This window comes from Bos grunniens, chromosome 4 (assembly GCF_055505025.1).
Source record: "Bos grunniens cultivar Pamir isolate PY7600 chromosome 4, Bosgru_T2T1.0, whole genome shotgun sequence".
NCBI lineage: Eukaryota > Metazoa > Chordata > Mammalia > Artiodactyla > Bovidae > Bos > Bos grunniens.
The window spans coordinates 20,509,946-20,536,974 of record NC_141168.1 but is presented as its reverse complement, the minus strand read 5'-3'; the positions used below and the strand labels follow the sequence as shown (position 1 = coordinate 20,536,974).

The window sequence follows — 27,029 nt, the reverse complement described above, 5'->3', positions numbered from 1 at the left end:
GGGTGTCGGTGCATGCATGTGAACCCAGCAGCTTGACTGCAGTGATGCCCTCTGTTTGCATAACACCCTGGCTGCCACCTGACAGCTCTTATTCAGCTTGCATGGGTGGTTTGTCTGGTTTGTCCCCATCCTCCCTTCATTAATTCCGTGGCTAAGGAGCCATGCAGTTATTTATGACAATATTAATTAGGAGAAAGGAAGAAATAAGTTAAAAAAGGCTCAAAGGGAAAAGGGGATTGGGTCAGAACCTGTCGGGAGAGGGTGTGAAACTTGAAATTGCTGAACAATGGGAACAACCCTTCTCCACGTGAGCAGGCTGACTGAGCAAGTGAGTTTCTGCTCTTACAGAATTAACTGGGAGGTTGGGGGTGGGGGTGGTGGTGCGTGGCTTGCTGTTCTGGCAAGTCTAAACCCAGAAAAGATGGACTCGGTCCTTGACATGATCCCCTCTCCTCTGTTTGTGACCATCCCCCCTCCCCCTTGTGCTGTACTCCGTGGTACCCCAATAGGCCTGGTTTCCTCGCTTCTCACAAAATTTACCTCTTCTTCCCTCAAACTGAGTAACTTCTCTGTCTCTCTCGGTACCCAATTGTTCTACTTGCCACAGAGGAGGTAGATCTGAGAAATCAATTCGCAACTAGGTTTCTTTCTATGGTGTTATTTGTAAGCTCTTCCAGAGGCATTTGCATTTTTAAAGACCCGCTTCTTAATGGAATGATACATTTCACTGGGCTATTCCGTACTAATCGTAAAAAGAATTAGTATGATGTGATTGCTTTAAGAAGGCTGCATTAATAGGAACACAGTGTAAAATTGGAAGAGGTGTAAATCCCAGTCTGACTCCTTTGGGATCAGACTTCCCTTAGAGTTGTTACATATGGTCTTAGATTCCTTGCTGTAAGAAACACTAGACATAATGGGATACATTTGGATCAATGAAGAGTAAAAAGAGATTCGACAAGGCCTGAGAACTGCTGCCTGCTCCTGTGAAAGATAGACTAGTTCAATAACATATTGCCAAGAGGCAGGGCTAGGACCCTTGGGTGAAATGTATAGGAAGATTTTTTTTTTCCCCAGTGAGAAGATGGTTGTTCTTTGAATCAGAGAGCCCAGAGGTGCAAGGGACTGCGAGAAGGAGGAGCTTTCAAGGAGGTTCCAGCCCACATGAGTAATCTGATCCATTCTCCTTCCTGGCTTTTCCAGCCCAAACTGTCAAAAGCTCTCCATGAGTGCAATCCTGGAGATAAGCCTGTGGGTGGTGTACATTTTTGGAGTAGGGAAGATTCCCAGGGATTTACATCATTTACTCTAGGCAAGTGCAAGGCTGAGCCTTGAACAGGGCTGGTCTTAACTAGAAGAGGGAAAAGAAGTGACTGCCAGGGGCAAGGATTATTTATTCACCACATTCACATAACAACCCAGCTGTGGGAAATGGACATTTCATTTATTTGTTGTGGTGGCAACTCTGTAGACTCCCAAATGTTTATGAGTATGAATCATTTTTATTTCATCTCTGTGGACTTAGTCTCTAGCAAGATAAGGAGGCATCTTGCCAAATCTAGAAGTGCTGTTTAAGTGATGGAATAAATTTAAATTTTTTGAGGGTTAAGTTATTTTTACTTTTGACCCCAGACAAGCTCTCTCTTCCAAAGAAACCTAATCTGAAAGGTTTATATAAGGTATTCAAGGTTCTTTGGATCTTATGCAAACCTGAGTCAGTCTTACTCAGGTGAGTCTGTAGGTATAGTACAGCTTTGAGAATTAAATTTTCTATAAACTAGCAAGAAATGAGAGAAAACAGTACTTGATATGCACTTGGGACTCTCACAGTCCAGAAACTTAGAAGTCAGTGTTGTTTTATGGGCAATATTTCAAGCTCCATATAAACAATTGTGTTCTTTTCCTACTTCTTTCTTGTTAGAGATTTCTTTCAAGACTTGAAATTGAAATTTATACATTATTTACCAGAATTAAGCTTTCTAAAGTGCTCATGGGGCTTTCCTGATGGCTCAGTGGTAAAGAATCTGCCTGCCAATGCAGGAGACCTGGGTTCAATCCCTGGGTCAGGAAGATCCCCTGGAGAAGGAAATGGCAATCCACTCCAGTATTCTTGTCTGGGAAATCCCATGGACAGAAGAACCTGGCAGGCTACAGTCCATGGATTCGCAAAGAATAGGACATGACTTAGTGACTGAGCATGCACGCATGAAGTGCTTATGACTCAAATAAACCAGACAATACGTCACGTAAAATCACATAAAATCAAACATATGGATGTCGTTACAGTTAAAATTCCCACTTGACATTTCTGCTATCCCCAATCCTATAAATAGTACCAACAATACTGAAAATTAAATATATTTTGCAAGTAGCAGAAATTCTTCCTAATAAATTTTTATGGTGATTTACTAATGGAAATTGAGAATACATAAGGGTAAAACAACAGATGCATGAAATCAATATTCCTCATCATGAAAGCTCTTAGCAAGCCAGGAATAGAAAGGAACTTCTACTACCTAATAAAAACCTGTATATTCCTCTACTAAAAAGCCTATACTTAATTGATAAAAGACCAAATGCTTTCTTCTTAAGATAAGGAACCAGGCTGATGTCTGTCTGCTCTCACCATTTCTGTTTAATAACCTACTAGAGGTCCTAGTTGGAGAAGGCAATGGCACCCCACTCCAGTACTCTTGCCTGGAAAATCCCATGGACGGAGGAGCCCAGTAGGCTGCAGTCCATGGGGTCGCTAGAGCCGGACACAACTGAGCGACTTCACTTTCACTTTTCACTTTCATGCATTGGAGAAGGAAATGGCAACCCACTCCAGTGTTCTTGCCTGGAGAATCCCAGGGACAGGGAAGCCTGGTGGGCTGCCGTCTATGGGGTCGCACAGAGTCGGACACGACTGAAGCAACTTAGCAGCAGCAGCAGAGGTCCTAGTTGGTGCCGTAAGGAAAGTAAAAGAAATAAAAGGCAGACTGATTAGATAAAGAAGTAAAATAGTATTTACTCCCAGGAAATGTGATCTTTTATGTAGGAAAACCCAAGAATCTAAAAAAAAAAAAAAAAAAAAGCTACTAGAACCAATATCTTGTATTTGCAGGTCAGAAGACTGATAAAAAGGGTAATTGTATTTCTATATACCAGCAGTTGGATATTGAAAAATTTTTTAATGTCATTAATAATAGCATCAAAAGTATAAAATATTTAAGAGCAAATTTGACAGAAGATGTGAAAGGCCTATACACTGAAAACTCTAATTAAAACAGAGATGTCATATAAGAGAGATGTCATGTTTATGAATTAGAAGGACCAATATAGTTAAGATGTTGACTCTCCCAAAATTGATTTAGAAATCCAAAGCAAACCTAATTAAAATCCCAGCAGGCTTTTTTTTTGGGTAGAAAGTGACAAGGCAATTCTAACAATCATAAGGAAAGTCAAAGAATATGGAGTAGTCAAAACAACTTTCATAAAGAAGAACAAAGCTGGAGGACTTACCTGATTTCAGACTTTCAAGTATCGTAATACTGTATGGAATTGGCGTAAAATAGACAAGCAGACCAATGCAACAGAATCAAGAATACAGAAATAGACCCACACATATGTCAATACCATATGGTCAATTGATTTTCAGCAAAGGTGCCAAGACAATTCAATTGGGAAAGAGTAATCTTTCCAACAAATAGTGCTAGAAAAATTGGATACCCATATGCAGAAAACCAAACCAAACAATCAAAAAGCACCTTAACCCCTACCTGACACAGCCTGTAAAAAGTAACTTGACAGTCATCATAAACCCTAATATAAGAAATGAAATGATAACATTTCCAGAAGAAAACATATGTGAAAATCTTAGTGACTTTGAGTTTGGCAAAGATTTCTTAATAGGACACACGTAAAGAAATCAATGAATTGGACATATTTAAGTGAAAAGTCAAAGTGTTAGTTGCTCAGTAGTGTCTGACTCTTTGCGATCCCACGGACTGTCTGTCCATGGAATTCTTCAGGCAAGAATTCTGGATTCTTGAATTCCCTTCTCCAGAGGATCTTCCCAACCCAAGGATCGAACCTGGGTCTCCTGCATTGCAGACAGATTCTTTATCATCTGAGCCACCAGAGAAGCCCACGATATGTTTATTTTTCAAAAGACCTTTGTGAAAATAAAAAGGCTCATCATATATAGGGAGGTATTTGCAAAACTTATATGAAGAGTATATATATTTTACAAATCAATAATGAAGAGGCAAGTGACCCAATTTTAAAATAGACAAAAAGTTTAAGTAGACTCTTCATGAAAGAAGATGTATGGATGCAAACAAGCACAAGAAAAGACAACATATTTAGTTACTATGGGAATGCAAATTCAAATCACAAGGAGATTCCCTTATATACCCTCTAGCATGGTTAAAATTAAAAAGGCTGAATATGCCTGATGTTGGTGAGATATGGAACAGTTAAAACTCATACATTGCTGGAGGCAATGGAAAATAGTATAGCCAGTTTGGAAAACAGTTTAGCAGTTTCTTAAAAAGTTAAACACATCTACCAAAATACATAGCCATATAGTTCTTTTTGGGAGAAGGCAATGGCACCCCACTCCAGTACTCTTGCCTGGAAGATCCCATGGATGGAGCAGCCTGGTAGGCTGCAGTCCATGAGGTCACTAAGTCGGACATTGACTGAGCAACTTCACTTTCACATTTCGCTTTCATGCATTGGAGAAGGAAATGGCAGCACACTCGAGTGTTCTTGCCTGGAGAATCCCAGGGACGGGGGGACCTGGTGGGCTGCCGTCTATGGGGTCGCACAGAGTCAGACACGACTGAAGTGACTTAGCAATAGCAATAGTTCTTTTTACTCCTAGATATTTATTCAAGTGTGATGAAAGCATATGTCCACCCAAAGACTTGTACACAAATGTCCATAATAGCTTTGTTTTTTAATTGAACTATGGTTGATTTATAATTGTTTTAATTGTTGATTTATAATTGTTTTAATTACTGCTACATAGTAAAGTGATGTTCAGTTATACATATATATATTTTTTAAATTATTTTTCCATTATTGTTTATCACAGCATATTGAATATAGTTCTCTGTGCTATGTAGTAGGACCTTGGCAACCCCCTTCCCTTTGGCAACCACCAGTCTGTTCCCTGTGTCTGTTTCTGTTTCATAGATAGGTTCATTTGTGTCTTCTTTTAGATTCACATATAAGTGATACCATATGGCATTTATTTTTCTCTTTCTAACTTACTTTACTTAGTATGATAATCTCTAGGTCTATCCATGTTGCTGCAAATGACATTATTTCATTCCTCTTTATGGCTGAGTAGGATTCCATTGTATATCCTGCATATTCTTTATCCATTCATCTGACATTGGACATTCTTTTTTTATTTTAATTTTTACTTTTTTAAATTATGAAAGTATGATAACATAATTATAAGAGACTTGGAAAATACAGAACAAGGTTACATATAGTTCCACTATATTATAATTATTTTTTAGTAGATTTTTAGTTGGAGTTTCGGTATCCGATTCTCAAAAATTAATAGAATGAATACACAGAGAGGTAGAAGGATATAGTAGACCTGAAAAACACTATGAACCAATTCAACATAATTAAGATTTATAGAATTTTCACACAGCAGTAAGATACAAGTTCTATTCAAGTTCCTATAGCCTAAACTAGGAGACCCTTTAACATACCTAGGGACATATAGCAAGGTACAAAAATTCCATGATTTGAAGGTGTTGAAATCATACAGAGCCTGTTCTCTTCTTCACTATCATTTTCAAATATCAAAAAATATTTGAAAGTAACCCACGTGTTTTCAAGTGCGATGTGACATTTACCAAGAGAGATCTTTGACTTAGCCACTGAATGCCTTGATAAAGTTAGACTGAAAAGACAGAGCGTGATCACAGAGAAGAAAGCATTTAAATGAGAAATTAGGATCAAATGAGAAATAAATATTAAAGATACTTTAAACAAAATCCCATGTACTTGGAAATTAAATGTCCATTTTTAAACGATGGGTGTATCTAAGAAGTCAATGGACATTCTTCCCTCATTCTTCTGTAAACGGACATTTCAGTTATTTGCATGTCTTGTCTTTTGTGAATATTGCTGCTGTGCACATGGGGTGCGTGTGACTTTCTGAATTATAGTTTCGTCTGGGTAATAGCCCAGGAGTGGTATTACTGGATCATGTGGTAATTCTATTTTTAGTTTTCTGAGGAAAACTTTTTTCCACATATTTTTTCCACATGGCTGCACCAACTTTCATTCCCACCAACAGTATAGGAGGGTTCCCTTTTCTCCACACCCTCTCCAGCGTTTGTTATTTGTACACTTTTTAATGATGGCCATTCTGACTGGCATGGGGTGGTACCTTATAGTTTTGATTTGCATTTCTCTAATAATGAGTGATACTGAGCATCTCTTCATCTATTCTTTTTTGAAGAAACGTCTGTTTAGGTCTTCTGCCCGTTTATCGGTTGGGTTCTTTGTTTTTGTTGTCGTCGTGTTGCATGAGCTGTTTGTGTATTTTGGAAATTAGGCCCTTGTCAGTTACATTGTTTACAAACAGTGTATAAGATATCGTATTCCATCTACAGATACTGTTTGGTGCACACGTGAGTTTTGAATAACTCTTTGGACCTGAGTCAAGACCAGACACTGGAGCCCCTGCTGCCTTTGTCTCCCCATTCCGTCAGTGGAGCAGCACCCAGCTACTGTGGACCTACTCAGCGTGGGCGCGCTGAGAATTCTGCATCAGAAATACAAGGTGAGTAGGCATGGGTGCTGCCCTTGAAGGGTTCACAACCTGCACAGGGAGCCCCTGTAGGACAGGGGTTGGGTCTGGTTTATCTCCGCCTTGACAGAGTCTCAGCTCAGAGCCTCATATGCTGTTGCTGCTCTGTTGACATTTACTGAATGAATACACCTGAATATGGCTGTTTCTACTGTTTGACCAAGACTTCTTTCTCAGGCAAAGCAAAAATCTTCTCCCAATGTTTTGTGACTTCCTCTTTTGTTTAAGGTTATATTCTGTGAGACATATAATCCAGAAAATTTAGGAATAAGGCTCACAATCCAGGCTGAGGCAAACACATAAATGGGAAATTTCCCCTAACTTCCATCCTCTTCTGTGTCTTATCCTGCAGAACTTTATTCATCTAAGGCAGGAGTCCGCAAGGATTTTTTGTAAACAATTTGGTAGTAAATAAGTTACACTTTCTGGGCAATTGAGTCTCTTTTGAAAGTACTTTGCCCTGCAGCTGTCATGCCAAAGCAGCCATTGACACTATGGAAACAAACCCCTGTGTTCCAATAAAACTTTATTTATAAGAACCAGCATTGGGTTGAATTTGGTCTACAAGCTTACTGACTCCTGCTCTAGGGTTTGAACCCATCATGGAAGTTACACTGTAGCTTTTAGGTAACGAAACTGATATTCAGTAAGGGCCATCTGGTTTTCTGAAGAAACTTCTTGAAATACATTTTGAATCATACATGAATGTACATGTTGCAGATGGTTGGAAAACCCTGCTGGGACTGACCTGACTCCTACAACTCATGTGTGTGGTTTGTTAGAAATGTGCTTTTTCAGTGGAATGGGATGGATTGCCACTGGGTTGCATTTGGTAGTAGAGTAAATGCGAGGTAACACCAAAATAGGAGCAGCCTCGGAGAAGGCAATGGCACCCCACTCCAGTACTCTTGCCTGGAAAATCCCATGGACGGAGGAGCCTGGTAGGCTGCAGTCCATGGGGTTGCTAGGAATCAGACACGACTGAGCGACTTCACTTTCACTTTTCACTTTCATGCATTGGAGAAGGAAATGGCAACCCACTCCAGTGTTCTTGCCTGGAGAATCCCAGGGACAGGGGAACCTGGCGGGCTGCCGTCTATGGGGTCGCAGAGAGTCAGACACGACTGAAATGACTTAGCATAGCATAGCATAGACCATATGGCAGGGGTCCCCAAGTCTCCCATGTTCACGTATATGTTAGAAGCTCTCATGAGACTTGGCATATGAATGTACTCATTGCTAAGATTTATTACAGTGATATAATAAGGGTACACACCTAATCATAAGGGGAAAAGATGAAGAGTCTAGAGGAATCCATCTACAGGAATCCCTGTGTAGAAGGGGTCACAAAATGCTCATTCTTCCCCCATCAGTGAAATGCAGCAATATATGTGTGATCCCTGCCTAGGGAATTCCACCAGAGACTCAATGCCCAAGGTTTTTCTCTGGTGCTGGGCACATAGGCACGGACTGCATAGCACATACATAATTCCAGGCTAACCCAACACTGTTAATAAGCAATGCTTCAATTTAAGAAACTTCCAGGCTCCCAGAAGGAAAGCAGGTGTTCAGCATAAACCACATTGTTTGCACAAATAGTCCAGGCACTATAAACCAGCCTTATCATTTAGGGAACCATTTGAGTGTCTAGTTCCCAGAGGCCAACTTTGTAAGCAGAACTTTCTAAGGTTAGTAGTCTCAGGTTTGATGTGTTCATTGTTTTCTACACATATTCTCACTCCAAGATATTTGAATAAGTAAGGGTCTTCCTTCACTTAAGAGTGACAACACAGGACATAAAAACAACACTCATTTTGTGTCTTATATAAATTTCAGGTCTCCGTGATATCAGGGAGTGCATGCCCCGATGGGATGGTGTGTTGTGGAGCTGCACTCTGCCACCCACACAGCATTGTCAGTCTTCTTGGTTTAATTTGCTGCTGTTTATGCTGGTTTAAAATGACCTCCTCCTGGGTCTCCCTGGCTCCAGTAAATTACGCACAGGTTGCCGAGGCATGACTTCTAGGCTTCTACTTTCTTATGGTGCTGCTTGTGTTAAACCATCTAATGTCTATTTCCTATTTTACTGTAAAAGTTGAGGCCATGATATTTTCTTAATCTCATTTACTTATCTGGCTCCCCCTTTCCTTTCTTGAGTCCTCTCCACCTTTTCACCTCTCTTCAGTCAGAGAACAAAATGTCCCTCTTTCTATCAGAGGTCAATGCTCCCACCTGTGTCCTAGATCCTCCCCTCTAACCCTCCCCTTCCTTCTCTAGGCTCTTGCTCCATCACTTAGCTCACTTCTCCTATATTCAAGCTTCCTGTCTTTTCTGAATTTTTACCCATAGCACATAAACATAATGTGTTCAAGTCTTTCCCATTATTAAAAACATGCTCAAGCAAAACTTTCCTGTGACCTCTTTAGCTGCTGTTCTTTCTCCTTCTGGTCTCTTTCAAACTTCTTGAAAGACTTATTTCTTTAATGATCTCCTCTCCAATTCGATCTTCATTACACTGCAATTTGACTTCTACCCACACATTCTATTGAATGTTAGGAGCCTTCGAGTACCTAATTGACAAATCCAGTGGGTACTTTCCATTCATCATCTTCCTTGACCTCTCTGCTAAATCTAACACTGTTAATCAATCACTACTGCTTCCTGGAAACTTTTATGTTCTCAAAGAAAAATGTCCTGGTTCTCATCATCTCTATTTGACTATTCCTTTGTGGGCTCCACTTTCTTCACCACCATCTAACTGTTGGTGTAATCTAAGATTTTATCTGTTGTGCATTCATCTTCTTCTTATATATATATTCTCTCTGAGCAGTCTAACCACTATCTGGATGCTGATAAATCCCTGATTTATATCTGCAGCATGGACATCTCTCCGAAGTTCCAGACCCATATATTCATCTCCATCTAGATGTTCCAGAAGAACCTCAAACTCATCATAACTGAACTCATCATTTTCTAGCTCCAGGATTCTCTACCTCATTTAATGGCACTGCCACTCACTAGATTCGTAAGATAGAAATCATCAAGTCATCTTTGTTTTCCTTTATTCATATGTTACATCTCCCTTCAATCAGCAAGTTCTATTCATCCTGCTTCCTAAATATTTTTCAGCTTTTTATCTCTTCATATCTATTACCAATACCTTACTTTTGACTTCCTTTACTCTTGCCTGGATGATTCCAAAAGCTTTTTAATAGGTCCCTTTGGCACCCATCTTACTTCCAACAAATCCATGTATTTATAGAACACCTGGCATATGCACTATTGTGGCTGGGCAGTTACTGGTAAACAGCATAGAGCGTGTGTCAGTATGATACACGTTACTCTATAATTAAACCCACATTAAATAAATCTACATTAAATATAATAATTCAAATAGTAAGTGCTCCAAAGACAAGAAAATAGAATATAAGCTAACTGATGGTGAATTAAATGTGGGTATTCAGAGTAGTCTTGTCTGAGTGGGTAACATCTGAGCAGAGAACCAAATAATGAGAGAGAGTCTGTCTCTGGAATATCTAAAGAATGAGGGTTCTGGGCTGGGAGAGCAGAGTAGAAGGGCTCTGAGGCAGGTCCATGTTTGGTGTGGCTGGAAGATGTCAGGTGAAGGCAAGAACAGTTTAGGATGAGGTAGGATTGTAGTCCTATAGGTAGGACCTGTAAGGATTGCCTTTATAGGTCATGGAATGGGTTTAGGGACTTAGGGGGAGCCATTAGAGGATTTTCATCAGGAGAGTAACCTGATCTGATTTGCTTTCAAAGCAGATTACTCTAGTTGCTGCTTGGAAATAGGTTATAGGTACATAATTAGAAGTAGTTAGTAGTGGTTGCATTATTCCAGGTAAGAAATGATGGCTGGCCTAAGGGAATGGAAAGGTGATGAAAAGAAGTGGATGGAATTGAAATATAATTTGGATGCAGAATCAATAGGACTTGAAAAAATCAAGGATCTCTCCTGCAACCTCCATCAGCAGCTCCAGAGTGATTTTCTAAACACAGCTGAAGCCGTATGTCTTCCACAGTGCAATAACCCTCAGGGTCTCCTTGCTATTTATCAGACAAATGCTAAACACTGTAGCCAGAGATACAAAGCCATCCCTGGTTTGTTCCCCCTTTTCCTCTCCAGGAGTCTTCCTTGGAATCCCTCCCTCCCTAGCTGTTAGGTGTCTCTTCTTGATGACCCAGTGTCTGGGCATTTGGTGTGTCTATTGCAGCACCAACATTGTATTGAAAATTCAGTGTGCTTGTCTATAATCCTAAGGTGCAAAGACTTCGTTGATCATTTTATTTCTGTTGTCAGCTCTTTGCTACTTGAAGTTTGGTCCTTGGACCTGTAGCATCAGGATCACCTGGAAGCCTGTCTGAATCTGCGTTTTCGCAGGGAGATCCCCAGGGAACTCACACGTAGCTTACAGTTTGAGAAGCTGGCTGTTTCTTGGAGATAGGAGGCACTCACTGAACGCTGAACTTAATGGAACCAGTGATCCAGTCAGAGTCCTCAAAGAACAACTATGCTTTCCTTTCCCTGAAATAGATCCAAGTCACACAGTTAGCATCAACGAGGTGGATTAAACCCTACTAGGTGCTGGGGATATATTGAAAATGTCTTTCACCTTATGGCTGGTGATGTATGTTTATAGTAACTTAGGACCTGTGGTTACATTTACTTCAAGCAGAGGAACTAGAGTATCAATTCCATTTCAGACTGGAGTGACTCAAATGTACTTTTCTTATAAAATATTCTGTAATCTTTTTGTGAAGTCACCCATATAATCTAACACCTAACTTTTCCCTTTGAATAGTTAGCACCCTATTTAATTAAGTGTGGAGAACAAACTTCTAAGTACCAAAGGCAAGTACTTTGGTCCCATATGAACTATTACCAAACAACACACAAGTGCTAATTAGCTCGTTAACACTTCACTGTTATTCTTTGAGCTGCTTTCAATTATTTTCCAGGCTAAGTAAATCCAGAAGGTCAGAAGTTTCCAATTTTGCCTTGGCTTTCTTATAGACTTGGAAAAGTTGCTGTACTTCCTCTTCCACAAGCCACAAAATGGGAGTCACAGTTCATTGCCTACCCAGCTCCCCAAGTCCTCAGGGTGGTGGAGATTTAGGGCCCTCACAGGCAGGAATTCTGACATTCTTCCGAGGCCCCCAGCATGGTGGCCGGAGGATACTTGTGTTAGGTCAACTTGTAGAAGAGACAGGGACCTTATCTCCTCAGCAGTATAGGGGCTGGGGGAGCAATGACTGTCTTTTGCTTGTCTTTTTGGAATCTGTGTGGAATGTTGCAGAGAACGGTGACCTGGAGATGGGAGGTCTGGGTCTCGTCCTGTTTGTCTGGAACGGGCAGTAAGACATTCCTGTCACCTCTCTTGGCCACAGTATTTTCACTGGGTGACCTCTAGCATCCCTTCTAATCTGGACATTTTAGGGCTCTCTGTTTCTATCTTTGCTGGTCTTTTCTGGAGAGAATTAAAACTTGAAATAGCTCAAGCGCAAACCCTTTCTGAATGTCTGTCAAATCCCAAGGATTCAGTAATAAGCTGTGATGTGCGGGTGAGTGTTTAAAAACTGGTACTGATTTGTCGTACCTGCCAGCCTCTGGGCGTAAATCACCTTCTCATGGTTGATTTCCAGCTACCAAGATGGTAGCAGCCTGCTCGCAGAATTCTTGAAAATTTAATAGTCAGCTATTAGGAGCTGCACACCATTGCGAAGAAGACTCCCAGTCCCTTATTCTGAGAGGAGCAGGACTTAGACAGAAGGGGCAGAGGCGCACTCATTGTGTTGGCTCTACGCCAGGCTATGGGGAAAAGTCGGTGTGGACATCAGAAAATTGTGGAAGATTGACATCAAATGTGTGGCCAAACAGTGAAATAGGGTTTGTTCCTATTTATCAGGATGTCTGACAACTCTCCTGGGGCCTCCTGCCAGAAGTCATCGTGTCTTGATGCTTGTAGAAGGGCGCACAGTGACACTCAGAAATTGGATTGCCAATAAGAACTGTACCAAGTTGAGAGACTCACTTTTTTCCCAAGTGTCAGGTGGAAGAAAGTCTGGGAGTCAGGTGGGGCTCAATATTATGATCTTTGGTGTTTCTCATCTTTAGTCTTATGCTCATAACTGAAATCAACTTTTTATTCTGGATTGGCATTTATTTTCCTATAGATATGCATTCTTTTCTTGTTGCTATTTCTAAGGGCTGGTGCTCAAATATTACTGTCTGTGTTAAAAAAAATTATTTCCCAGGGTATGCTCAGGGAGGGCCTCATATTTCCCTCTTATTTAACTGTAACTGAAAGCATAATGGAGGTCTTTTTTCCAATTCAGCAGCCAGTGAGTTATACTGAGAACAATCTTGTTCAATGGCTATGGGCTGTGTGATGTTTAACTGTAAGAACTTGAAGTAGAAAGAGTGTCCATTCATACTCTGATAACTAATGGGGACCCCACTGTCAGACAGAACCCTCTCCCCAGCAAACCAGAGCTTAGCAGACCTGTAATGTCAAGATAGAGCTCAGTTTGCAGATACCAAAAACTGATGTGAGTGTCTGGGCAGGACATCTGGTTTCATGCTTAGCCCTGTGGTTTTTTTGTTCCCTTCCCAGGACAGCATGAAGCAACCATTAGGGTTCATGGTCAAGGTATCCTGAAAACTAAGCAGATGAATTATGTATCCATATCAAGGTTGATTAAGAGGCAAGGGACAGGAACCCTAATCTGAAAATGAGAAAACTTTGATGTAACCTCAACCATCCATGTTATACTTGAATGTTCTTGGGTGCAAGGAAGATATGGCAAGATAAGATAAACTGGCTCAATGAGTCCCATCTACTTACTGGAGAGACACACACCCCTCAAACAAAGAACTCTTTATATCTTTTCCAGACTATGGATGAGGACTTGGAATAAACTGTGCAGGAAGGACAGTACATTACCGAGGATTTACCTGAAAGAGAAGAAAATAAGCTTGTGTATGAAAAAGTATTTCAGTGAGACAGGGAATCTACAAAGTGGTGCCTGTGTTGAAAAGTGAAAGTGTTAGTTGCTCAGTTGTGTCCAATTCTTTGCTGCCCCGTGGACTGTAGCCTGCCAGACTCCTTTGGCCATGAAATTCTCCAGGCAAGAATACTGGAGTGGGTTGCCATTTCCTTCTCCAGGGGGTCTTCAAAACCCAGGAATCAAACCCGCACCTCTTGCATTGCAGACAGATTCTTTACTGTCTGAGCCACCAGGTGCCTGTGTTAGCAAATAATAATTTCAAATATTTATACATGTGGATAAACATTGGAAGAGGATGCAGAAAAATGACAAGGAAGGAGGGCTGGGAAGATTATATCTTTTACAAACTTGTCTTTCCTGATTTTGTAATGTTATTGAATGTTATTGAATATACTTAAATCTCTTGTGAGAAGGATTTTCTGTCTTGATAGAGAAAAAAAAAATGAGCTGAAATTTCCCTGGAGAATTTGAAATCAGATATAAGGGAGAATTTCTCTGTGGAATGGTTAGACCTTGGCAAGTGCTTATAGGAGAGCTGAGAAATACCTTAAAGAGTGGAATTCCTCCTTCACTTTGTGGGGAGAATTTGTGCAGTCCCTGGAGCAGGGGCTAAACCAGATTGCTGCTGGAGGATTCTTCCATCTGGAGAGTCTTACGTTATCCCCATTGCACAGATGGAGGTCCTGATATGTAGTGTTAACTGAGGTGCAGATGTGACTCAGTGAACTGATGGCAGAGCTATCAACAGAAAAATTTATAAATTAGGGAAAGATCAACTTTGATGATTGCTTTAGAACTGCTCAAGCTGCATGCCCCATTCCTGTACCTGATTTAAGTCTTCCCAGCATCACAGCCTTGAGGAACCCAGATTGATCAATCCCTCCCCCAGGTAAGTTTAACATGAGAAATTTGCAGAGACACTTGCAGTCATAAACCTTTTAAACAACATAAAGGAATACCTCTTGGAGGCAGGGAAAGATATTAGGAGCCGCTTTCTAGGGTGGTAAAGGTTTTTTGTTTTTTTTTTTCCCACCACAGTGGGGGTGCCACCTCTGTAAGCCATCCTTCCACCCCCATCCCCCTCCTCCCAGATGCCACAACTTAGGCCATTCATCTGCTCCGAGTTCAGCACTCCCCAGTATAAATAAAGTCCATCCAGATAGGAAGTTGTTTTGTTGTTGTTTTGGTAACTTGGCTAGTACTATGGACATAACTGGTTAGAAACATGTTATTTTCCTGAGATAGAAAGTTTCCTTAGTTAAAGGGTGCTTGTCTTCCCGTTAGGCACATTTGTGTGACAAAGTTCATGAGCTTAGGGTATAGGCAGACTCGATTTGAAGCTAGGCCTCACCACTTGCAAGCTCTCAGAGTCTCAGCTTTACCATTTTTAAAGCAAGGATATCACTACTTACATCATTACTCTACAGGGCTGTAGAGATGAAATGCGTGGATAAAATGCCTGTCATATAGGTCAGTTCAGTTCAGTCACTCAGTTGTGTCCGACTCTTTGCGACCCCATGAATCGCAGCACGCCAGGCCTCCCTGTCCATCACCAACTCCTGGAGTTCACTCAGACTCACATCCATCGAGTCAGTGATGCCATCCAGCCATCTCATCCTCTGTTGTCTCCCCTTCTCCTCCTGCCCCCAATCCCTCCCAGCATCAGAGTCTTTTCCAATGAGTCAACTCTTTGCATGAGGTGGCCAAAGTACTGGAGCTTCAGCTTTAGCATCATTCCTTCCAAAGAAATCCCAGGGCTGATCTCCTTCAGAATGGACTGGTTGGATCTCCTTGCAGTCCAAGGGACTCTCAAGAGTCTTCTCCAACACCACAGTTCAAAAACATCAGTTCTTCGGTGCTCAGCTTTCTTCACGGTCCAACTCTCACATCCATACATGACCACTGGGAAAACCATAGCCTTGACTAGACGGACCTTTGTTGGCAAAGTTATGTCTCTGCTTTTCAATATGCTATCTGGGTTGGTCATAACTTTCTTCCAAGGAGTAAGTGTCTTTTAATTTCATGGCTGCAGTCACCATCTGCAGTGATTTTGGAGCCCCAAAAAATAAAGTCTGACACTGTTTCCACTGTTTCCCCATCTATTTCCCATGAAGTGATGGGACCAGATGCCATGATCTTCATTTTCTGAATGTTGAGTTTTAAGCCAACTTTTTCACTCTCCACTGTCACTTTCAACAAGAGGGTTTTAGTTCTTCACTTTCTGCCATAAGGGTGGTGTCATCTGCATATCTGAGGTTATTGAGATTCCTCCTGGCAATCTTGATTCCAGCTTATGCTTCTTCCAGCCCAGCATTTCTCATGATGTACTCTGCATATAAGTTAAATAAGCAGGGTGACAATATACAGCCCTGACGTACTCCTTTTCCTATTTGGAACAAGTCTGTTGTTCCATGTCCAGTTCTAACTGTTGCTTCCTGACCTGCATACAGATTTCTCAAGAGGCAGGTCAGGTGGCCTGGTATTCCCATCTCTTTCAGAATTTTCCACAGTTTATTGTGATCCACACAGTCAAAGGCTTTGGCATAGTCAATAAAGCAGAAATAGATGTTTTTCTGGAACTCTCTTGCTTTTTCAATAATCCAGCAGATGTTGGCAATTTGGTCTCTGCTTCCTCTGCCTTTTCTAAAACCAGCTTGAGCATCTGGAAGTTCACGGTTCATGTATTGCTGAAGCCTGGCTTGGAGAATTTTGAGTATTACTTTACTAGCGTGTGAGATGAGTGCAATTGTGTGGTAGTTTGAGCATTCTTGGCATTTCCTTTCTTTGGGATTGGAATGAAAACTGACCTTTTCCAGTCATATAGTAGGCTCTCATTAAACACCGGCTCCTTGGGTGTTGTAAGTGTCAACAGAGAGGAGATGCACACTTGGCGCTCCTGCACTGCTTCCTGTCCTCAGTCATGACTCATTCTCAATACCAGAAGGTGTCAAACAACAGATCTCACCAGCTCTAAAAAGTAACACATATTGTGGGTGACTGGCACCCTTCACCATGATACTTGGGTTTAACCACAGATATTACCAAAGGTTGTTTCAAAATAAGTGTGGAGCCTCCTCCCCAAAAGCCCCTGTGAAAATTATCTATTCCTGGCCCTTGGTCAGTGTCCACCAGGGCCCTGTTTTGGCCCTGAGCACTTGCACACCCTGGGGACAAGATGGCACTTCTACACTTTTCAACAGAGCTCGCTAGCCCTCCCCTGCTGGTGGATAAGGACTGGCAGCCTCAGTGCTGCATAAGCCTGCCCAGGAGCCCAGTGTACAGAGGCTGGCATGTAGGAAAAAGTGGGAGACTGCCTCTCTGGAGCTGAAGCTCAAATGGATTTTCTGTTTGTTGGGTTGGAAAGGACAAAAGAGCCCATCAGAGCAGAATAGCCAAGGACAGCCCAAGAGGGTGACTATTTTGAATTGATGTGAGACCCCAAAATAGTCATCTTTCAGGAATAGTGGTTAAAAACACAGCCTTTGACAACAAATGGACTCCTGTTGAATACTTGACCATTTCCTAGGTAATATGACCTTGAACAAGCTCTATAACCATTTAAACCATAAGACTGGATAATCTGATAAGGGACAGGGCATAAATGGAAAAGATGAGAGATTGTCTAAAGGTGAACTCCAGGGTTCACCAACATTTATAGAAAACAATCCATATGAAAGAGGCCTTTAGGGGCCATATTCCTTTGGACTCTCCAAGTTATATGCTTTAGGTGAGCAGTAATTGTTATTAGGCCAAGAGTAATTTTTAAAATTAGTAATTTTTTAAATTGCCCAAAGAAATACAATGCCAAATAATGCTCAAACTGCATTCAAATTTCACTCATCTCACATGCTGGTAAAGTAATGCTCAAAATTCTCCAAGCCAGACTTCAACAGTATGTGAACAGTGAACTTACAGATGTTCAAGCTGGTTTTAGAAAAGGCAGAGGAACCAGAAATCAAATTGCCAACACTCGTTGCATTGTTGAAAAAGCAAGAGAGTTCCAGAGGCTTGAAGACTCACTAGTCCCTGACTGACATGGGCGACCTCATAACTAATTCTGTTCAGAACAGTGATATTAAAAATCATAGACATTACTTTGCCAACAAAGGTTTGTCTAGTCCAAGCTATGATTTTTCCAGTAGTCCTGTATGGATGTGAGAGTTGGACAATAAAGAAAGCAGAGCGCCGAAGAATTGATGCTTTTGAACTGTGGTGTTGGGGAAGACTCTTGAGAGTCCCTTGGACTGCAAGGAGATCCAACCAGTCCATCCTAAAGGAAATCAGTCCTGAATATTCATTGGAAGGACTGATGTTGAAGCTGAAACTCCAATACTTTGGCCACCTGATGCAAAGAACTGACTCATTTGAAAAGACCCTGATGCTGGGAAAGATTGAAGGTGGGAGAAGGGGATAACAGAGGATGAGATGGTTGGATGGCATCACTGACTCAGTGAACATGAGTTTGAGTAAACTGTGGGAGTTGGTGATGGACAGGGAGGCCTGGCATGCTGCAGTCCATGGGGTCACAAAGAATCTGACACGACTGAGGGACTGAACTGAACCGAATTTTTAAAAATTTTCTTGTGGACTTAATACAACCGCAACTCCTAGAAGCTGTCCTTGGTCTCTTGACTAGCAGACCTTGCTCAGACCTGTCTCCTGGCTGGAGTGGGCCATGGAGGGCAGTCTGAGACATGGCTTAGCTTTGCCAGAGAGTGTTCTGAACAGGATTAGTTATGAAGTCGCCCATCTCAGTCAGGGACTAGTGAGTCTTAAAGCCTCTGGAGACCAGCCCAGTGCTTGTGTTAACAGAGGGAAACCACAAGTGTTGCTAGAGGCCCCATGAGGCCACCATTTACATGTGGCCCAGCCCTGCAGGGAGAGGCCTGCAGAAGCCACTCTGAAGTGGCAAACTGAGATGACTGGTCAATTTGGAGATGCAGGTCGGGGGGTGGGGGTGGGGGGTTGGTTGCAGTGAGCTCTTATTTTGGTCCCCAAGAGGAAACTTGCCCTTGTGCAGCAGGGCCTCCTCTGGTTTCAGAGCTTTGAAGAACAGAAACAAGCAGATTTTTTAAAAAACCAAAACAGGGTTTAGTGTTCTTGTCTGGTTTTAGCTGTTGAGCCTGGTGGGGCCCTTTAGTGCTTTTGTTTGTTGCTCAGACGGAAAATAATCTGCCTGAAATACAGGAGATCTATGTTTGATCCCTGGGTCGGGAAGATCCCCTGGAGAAGGGCATGACAACCCACTCCGGTCATCTTGCCTGCAGAGTTCCATGAACAGAGGGGCCTGGTGGGCTGCAGTCCATGCAGTCACAAAGAGTCCAACATGACTGAGCGACTAAGCACAGCACACAAAAGGCAAATATGAAAATAAACTACATTAAAAAAAATGAAAGCAATGATTTCAAGTTCTGAATGGCTCCTTTTGGCCTCCCAAGGTTCTGATCCTGGAGCCTTTCTGTTTGTGAAAAAGGAAGATTAGCAAAGATAGAGAGGTGTTAAAGACCCACACCATAACTTTTTTGATGTAATCCAGAAGATTGAAAGAGATTTGAAAGGATTAATTGTCACTATGAGTCAAGGTTATACAACATCCCCTCAGTGTACCACCTCCCACCCTCCACCCCAGCCCCCAACCATTCTAAAAGTTTTTTCTTAGAAATGCTGCACTGAAAGGACACAGAGACTGTGTCCCACTCACTAGCAAGTCTCAGGAATGACAAGGGGGCCTGTGTCTATATAAAAGTGAAAGTGTTAGTTGCTCAGTTGTGTCCAACTCTCTGCGGCCCCACAGACTGTAGCCTGTGCCAGGCTCCTCTGTCCATGGAATGAATTCTCCAGGTAAGATTCCCGGAGTGGGTTGCCGTTCCCTTCTCCAGGGGATCTTTCTGACCCAGGGATCAAACCCAGGTCTCCTGCATTTCAGGCAGATATTATTTTCATACTTGTCTTTTACTTATCACAAATAATAAAAGTTAAAAAAAGTGACTTAATTTAAGGAAAATTAATAAAAAAGTATACAGACTGTGGTTATGGCAAAAATCATGAAGGTAGTGTGTGAATGACTGAATTTGGTGGGAGGGGGTGGAATACTGCCACAGTGAAATCTCACACTTGGGTGTATGGAGTACAAGTGCCTTTAATACCAGAAAAGATTTTTAGGTCAGAGATCACTGTCCGTAACTATTTTGAAGAGGTTATTCCATTGTCCACTGGGTTCCAGAGTTGCTGGGGAGAAGTCAGAAGTCACCTTGACTCCAGATGCTATGTGTGTGATTTTGGTCTTGCCTCTGGAAATCGTAGGATCTTCCCTTAGTCTTCTGTGCTCTGAAGTTCCATGGTGATGTTCCTTGGTATGAACCCATCTCATCTGTGTTAGCACTGGGGTATTTTCTTTACTTTTTAAAAATTGAGATGTATTTAGTCTACAACATCATGTAAGTTGAAGGTGTAAAACATATTGATTTGATACATTTAGATTGCAGTGTGATTGCCACTGTAACGTTAGCCAACACCACTGTTGCATCACATAATTATCATTTTTTCTACTGTTGGGAACAATTAAGATCTGGTCTGTTAGCAAGCGTAATGATTTTAGTATAGTTTTGTTGTCTCTAATCACTATATTGTGTACAGATATTCCTAGACTTATGATAAGGTTATATTCTGATAAACCCATAGTAAATTGAAAATATCATGTCAAAAATTATTAATAATTTAATTTATCTAACCTTCTAAACGGATTAGATGGGCTTCCCTGGTGGCACAGATGGTAAAGAATCTGCCTGCAATGCAGGAGATCCAGATTCATTCCCTGGGTCAGGAAGATCCCCTGGAGAAGGGAATAACAACCCACTCCAATATTCTTACCTGGAGAATTCTATGGACAGAGGAGCCTGGTGGCTATAGTCCATGGGGTCGCAAAGAGTCAGACACAACTGAGCAATTAATGCTTACTTCCTTACATACTAAGCAGCATAGCTTAGTCTAGCCTACTTTAAATGTGCTCAGAACACTTACATGAGCTGACATTTGGGCAAAATCATCTAATACACAGGCTATTTTATAATAATGTGTTGAAAATCTCATGTAAATGATTGAATACTGGTCTGAAAGTGAAAAATGGAATGTTGTCTGGGTACAGAATGGTTATAAGTGTCTTGGTTGTCTACTTTTGCATTCACATGGCTCCCTGGGAGGTGTGGCTCCCTGCCATGATCCAGCATCACAAGAGAGCATCATACAATATCACTGACTTGCAAAAAGATCAAAATTGAAAATTGAAGTACAGTTTCTACTGAATGCATGTTGCTTTTGCACCATCATTAAGTCAGAAAATTGTGAGTCAAATCATCGTAAGTTGGGGACCATTTGCGTAAAATCTCTGGGATAAATAAATCCCAGAGATACCAGTTACAAGTATGTACCCTAAAGAGCAGCTCTCCCATTTCCTGCTCCTTCCCATAGCCCCCAGCAACCACTATTTTCCTTTCTGCTTTTATGATTTTAGATTTTTTTAGATTTCACGTCTTAAAAATATCATAGAGTAGTTGTCTTTCTCTGATTTACCTCACATGACATAATATCCTCTAGGTCCATATGTGTTGCAAATGGCAGGATTTTCTTCTTTCTTATGGTTGGACAACATTCCATTGTGTATGTGTGTGTGCGTGTGTGTGTATCTATACATCTGTGTATACAAACCATGTCATCTTTATCCGCTCATCCACTGATGGGCACTTAGGCTATTTCCATATCTTGGCTGTTGTGAATTATGCTACAATAACATAGGAGTGCATACGTGTCTCTTGGGTAATCTGTTTTCATTTCCTTTGAATATATACCCAGAAGTGGGATTGCTGGATCATATGAAAGTTTTATTTTTAGTTTTTTGAGGAACTTCCATATGGTGCTTCATGGTTGCTGAACCAGTTTATAATCTTACCAACCATGTGCAAAGATTCTGGGAAATTTTCTTTTCTGTTTTTATTGATGTATAGTTGATTTACAATGTTGTACTGGGAAATTTTCTTGATTATAATAATAATAGTAATTTATTTTCTGTAATATTACTATTTATGTTATTTTATTAATATTTTGTTATTTTATTTTCTGTTTCCTCTGTCAACTATAGAGCTTCTGTATGCTCAGATTCTACCTCTCCTTTTCAGAGTTTCTATTTTTATTCTCTTTCCTCCCTGTTTTCATCTCTTTGCCTTTCTATTTTCTGGGCAAATTCCCCAACTTATAACATGTTTACTGACTGAGCTTTGTATTTCTGTTCTTATACATCTATTTCCTAAGAACTGTTTTGTTCTCTCTGAAATTTCCATTTTTAGAGCATACTATTCTTATTTTGAGCTTTAAGCCAACTTTTTCACTCTCCACTTTCACTTTCATCAAGAGGCTTTTTAGTTCCTCTTCACTTTCTGCCATAAGGGTGGTGTCATCTGCATATCTGAGGTTACTGATATTTCTCCCAGCAATCTTGATTCCAGCTTGTGCTTCTTCCAGCCCAGCATTTCTCATGATGTTTTCTGCATAGAAGTTAAACAAGCAAGGTGACAATATACAGCCTTGACGTGCTCCTTTTCCTATTTGGAACCAATCTGTTGTTCCATGTCCAGTTCTAACTGTTGCTTCCTGACCTGCATACAGGTTTCTCAAGAGGCAGGTAGTCTGGTATTCCCATCTCTTTCAGAATTTTCCACAGTTTATTGTGATCCACACAGTCAAAGGCTTTGGCATAGTCAATAAAGCAGAAATAGATGTTTTTCTGGAACTCTCTTGCTTTTTCCATGATCCAGCAGATGTTGGCAATTTGATCTCTGGTTCCTCTGCCTTTTCTAAAACCAGTTTGAACATCAGGAAGTTCACGGTTCACGTATTGCTGAAGCCTGGCTCGGAGAATTTTGAGCATTACTTTACTAGTGTGTGAGATGGATGAGTGCAATTGTGCAGTAGTTTGAGCATTCTTTGGCATTGCCTTTCTTTGAGATTGGAATGAAAACTGACCTTTTACAGTCCTGTGGCCACTGCTGAGTTTTCCAAATTTGCTGGCATATTGAGTGCAGCACTTTCACAGCATCATCTTTCAGGATTTGAAATAGCTCAACTGGAATTCCATCACCTCCACTAGCTTTGTTTGTAGTGATGCCTTCTAAGGCCCACTTGACTTCATATTCCAGGATGTCTGGCTCTAGGTGAGTGATCACACCATTGTGATTATCTGGGTCATGAAGATCTTTTTTGTACAGTTCTTCTGTGTATTCTTGCCATCTCTTCTTAATATCTACTGCTTCTGTTAGGTCCATACCATTTCTGTCCTTTATCGAGCCCATCTTTGCATGAAATTTTCCTTTGGTATCTCTGATTTTCTTGAAGAGATCTCTAATCTTTCCCATTCTGTTGTTTTCCTCTATTTCTTTGCATTGATTGCTGAGGAAGGCTTTCTTATCTCTTCTTGCTATTGTTTGGAACTCTGCATTCAGATGCTTATATCTTTCCTTTTCTCCTTTGCTTTTTGCTTCTCTTCTTTTCACAGCTATTTGTAAGGCCTCCCCAGACAGCCATTTTGCTTTTTTGCATTTCTTTTCCATGGGGATGGTCTTGATCCCTGTCTCCTGTACAATGTCACGAACCTCAGTCCATAGTTCATTAGGCACTCTATCTATCAGATCTAGGCCCTTAAATCTATTTCTCACTTCCACTGTATAATCATAAGGGATTTGATTTAGGTCATACCTGAATGGTCTAGTGGTTTTCCCAACTTTCTTCACTTGCAGTCTGAATTTGGCAATAAGGAGTTCATGATCTGAGCCACAGTCAGCTCCTGGTCTTGTTTTTGTTGACTGTATGGAGCTTCTCCATCTTTGGCTGCAAAGAATATAATCAATCTGATTTCGGTGTTGAGCATCTGGTAATGTCCCTGTGTAGAGTCTTCTCTTGTGTTGTTGGAAGAGGGTGTTTGCTATGACCAGTGTGTTCTCTTGGCAAAACTCTATTAGTCTTTGCCCTGCATCATTCCGTATTCCAAGGCCAAATTTGCCTGTTACTCCAGGTGTTTCTTGACTTCCTACTATTCCAGTCCCCTATAATGAAAAGGACATCTTTTTTGGGTGTTAGTTCTAAAAGGTCTTGTAGGTCTTCATAGAACCATTCAGCTTCAGCTTCTTCAGCGTTACTGGTTGGGGCATAGACATGGATTACTGTGATACTGAATGGTTTGCCTTGGAAACGAACAGAGATCATTCTGTCGTTTTTGAGACTGCATCCAAGTACTGCATTTCGGACTCTTTTGTTGACCATCATGGCTACTCCATGTCTTCTAAGGGATTCCTGCCCGCAGTAGTAGATACAATGGTCATCTGAGTTAAATTCACCCATTCCAGTACATTTTAGTTCGCTGATTCCTAGAATGTTGATATTCACTCTTGCCGTCTCCTGTTTGACCACTTCCAATTTGCCTTGATTCATGGACCTGAAATTCCAGGTTCCTATGCAATATTGCTCTTTACAGCACCAGACCTTGCTTCTATCACCAGTCACATCCACAACTGGGTATTGTTTTTGCTTTGGCTCCATCCCTTCATTCTTTCTGGAGTTATTTTTCCACTGATCTCCAGTAGCACATTGGGCACCTACTGACCTGGGGAGTTCCTCTTTCAGTATCCTATCATTTTGCCTTTTCATACTGTTCATGGGGTTCTCAAGGCAAGAATACTGAAGGGGTTTGCCATTCCCTTCTCCAGTGGACCACATTGTGTCAGACCTCTCCACCATGCCCACCCATCTTGTGTGGCCCCACAGGGCATGGCTTAGTTTCATTTAATTAGACAAGGCTGTGGTCCCATCACTTCATGGGAAATAGGTGGGGAAACAGTGGAAACAGTGTCAGACTTTATTTTTGGGGGGGCTCCAAAATCACTTCAGATGGTGACTGCAGCCATGAAATTAAAAGATGCTTACTCCTTGGAAGAAATGTTATGACCAACCCAGATAGCATATTGAAAAGCAGAGACATACCTTTGCCAACAAAGGTCCGTCTAGTCAAGGCTATGGTTTTTCCCAGTGGTCATGTATGGATGTGAGAGTTGGACTGTGAAGAAGGCTGAGCGTTGAAGAATTGATGCTTTTGAACTGTGGTGTTGGAGAAGACTCTTGAGAGTCCCTTGGACTGCAAGGAGATCCAACCAGTCCATTCTGAAGGAGATCAGCCCTGGGATTTCTTTGGAAGGAATGATGCTAAAGCTGAAACTCCAGTACTTTGGCCACCTCATGCAAAGAGTTGACTCATTGGAAAAGACTCTGATGCTGGGAGGGATTGGGGGCAGGAGGAGAAGGGGACGCCAGAGGATGAGATGGCTGGATGGCATCACTGACTCGATGGACGTGAGTCTGAGTGAACTCCGGGAGATGGTGATGGATAGGGAGGCCTGGCGTGCTATGATTCATGGGGTCGCGAAGATTCAGACACGACTGAGCGACTGAACTGAACTGATTTTTATTTTATAGTTGCAGTATTTTCCTTTCATCTTAGGATATTCATACGTTTTTGCTTTGATTTCTTTTCTCTAGATAGTCTTTGTTTCCTCCAGGTTTCTTTTTTTCCTGTTTATGTTTTGTTTTTCATTATAAATTCTTCCCTCAAATGTCTGGTGATCCTTGGTAGTCACCTCATGAGGCATTAAAAATTGACTGGAGGGACTTCTCTGGTGGTCCAATGGTTAAGACTCTGTATTTCCAATGCAGGGGGCACAGGTTCAATCTCTGGTTTGGAAGCTAAGATTCCACATGCTACGCAGCACCCCCCCCCCCAAAAAAAAAGATTAGAATACCCAAAAGAATTGAAAAGATGGTCTCAGATGCTTGTATGCCAGTGTTCATTGTAGTATTACTATTCATAATAGCCAAAAAGTGGAAACAGCCTAAGTGCCCATTCACACATTAATGGAATTACAAAGTGGGGTATGTACATGCAATGGAACATTATTCAGCCATCAAAGGAATGAAATTCTGATACATGCTACAACATGAATGTAACTTGAAAACATACCGAGGGAAATGAGCCAGAAACAAAAGGACATATAATATTGTATGATTACACTTATATGAAATTTTGAGAATAGGCAAATTCATCAAGACAGAAAGTAGAGTAGAGGTTACTAGGGGCTGAGGGGGAGGAACGAGTGGGAATTATTGCTTAATGAGCACAGAACTTCTGTTTGGAGTGATGAAAATTGTGGAAATAGATAGTGGGGGTAATTGCACAACACTGCAAATGTACTTAATGCCACTGCAGTGTAAACTCACAAATGGTTACAATGGCACATTTTATATAAAATGTGATTTACCACCATGAGAAAAATAAAAGATGATTGGCAGCCCTGAGCTCACTGGAGCTTATTGACTGTCAGGAGTTCTGGCCAGGCCAATTCCTGGGGGAACCTGTATTTCAGAACCTTAGATTGAGATTCCCCAGTGAAGCCTCTTTCAAGGTCTTGCCTAAAGCCTACAAACCTGGCTGCTGGCATTCTGGGCGAGAATGAGGGAAAGCAGCTGAGGCTGAGATGAGAGGGTGTCGGTATTCAGTGTAAGTCTTGACTGAATGTCAAAATCTAATGCCACTGCACTGTATTTCAGTATCAAAACTGTCAACCATGCCTGGTGTTCCCTGGGCCAGAGACCTGCAATTTACTGTCTCCAGAAAATGCACGTTGCTGTTCCCCTGGGTTGTCTGGGCAGGAGGAGATGGGAGAGACGGTCACTGGCTGTGCAGAGTGGAAGGCACCCTGAGGGCCACGTGCTTCCTAAGCCGATTTCCAGTCAGTCCTCATGTTTTCAGACCTTCCCCCATCCTCGATTTCAGAGCTTCCTGGTTCCTGTAATGTCTAGATCTTTTGGGAGTCCTGAAGTCTAAAATAGGCTGCTTCTCAATTTTTCCCCACTGCAGCTTAGGAATTAGATTTTGTAGATAAATATATAATCAGCTTGTTTTAATGAGACAACTTTTTTAAACCCATGACTTATTTATGAGTGCACGCAGATTTAAAATTGGGCTTCCCAGGTGGTGTTAGTGGTAAGAACCCACTTGCCAGTGCGGGAGACATAAGAGACATGTGTTCAATCCCTGGGTCAGGAAGATTCCCCTGGAAGAAGGCATGTCAACCCATTCTAG

General features: G+C 41.5%; 1 long non-coding RNA gene across 10 annotated transcripts in view; it reads left to right on the top strand.

The window, feature by feature from the left end:
- LOC147373740 (uncharacterized) overlaps positions 1-27,029 on the top strand; it is a 137,282-nt gene that overhangs the window by 53,374 nt on the left and 56,879 nt on the right. For 5 of the 10 annotated variants that reach the window (XR_015162029.1, XR_015162019.1, XR_015162026.1 and 2 more), the window contains exon 3: positions 6,630-6,799. This is a non-coding gene — a long non-coding RNA (uncharacterized LOC147373740). Of the gene's footprint in view, positions 1-6,629; positions 6,800-8,662; positions 8,839-12,750; positions 15,304-24,923; positions 25,354-27,029 lie in introns of those variants that run through there. The other 5 variants (XR_015162022.1, XR_015162023.1, XR_015162030.1 and 2 more) reach the window with 5 other exon arrangements.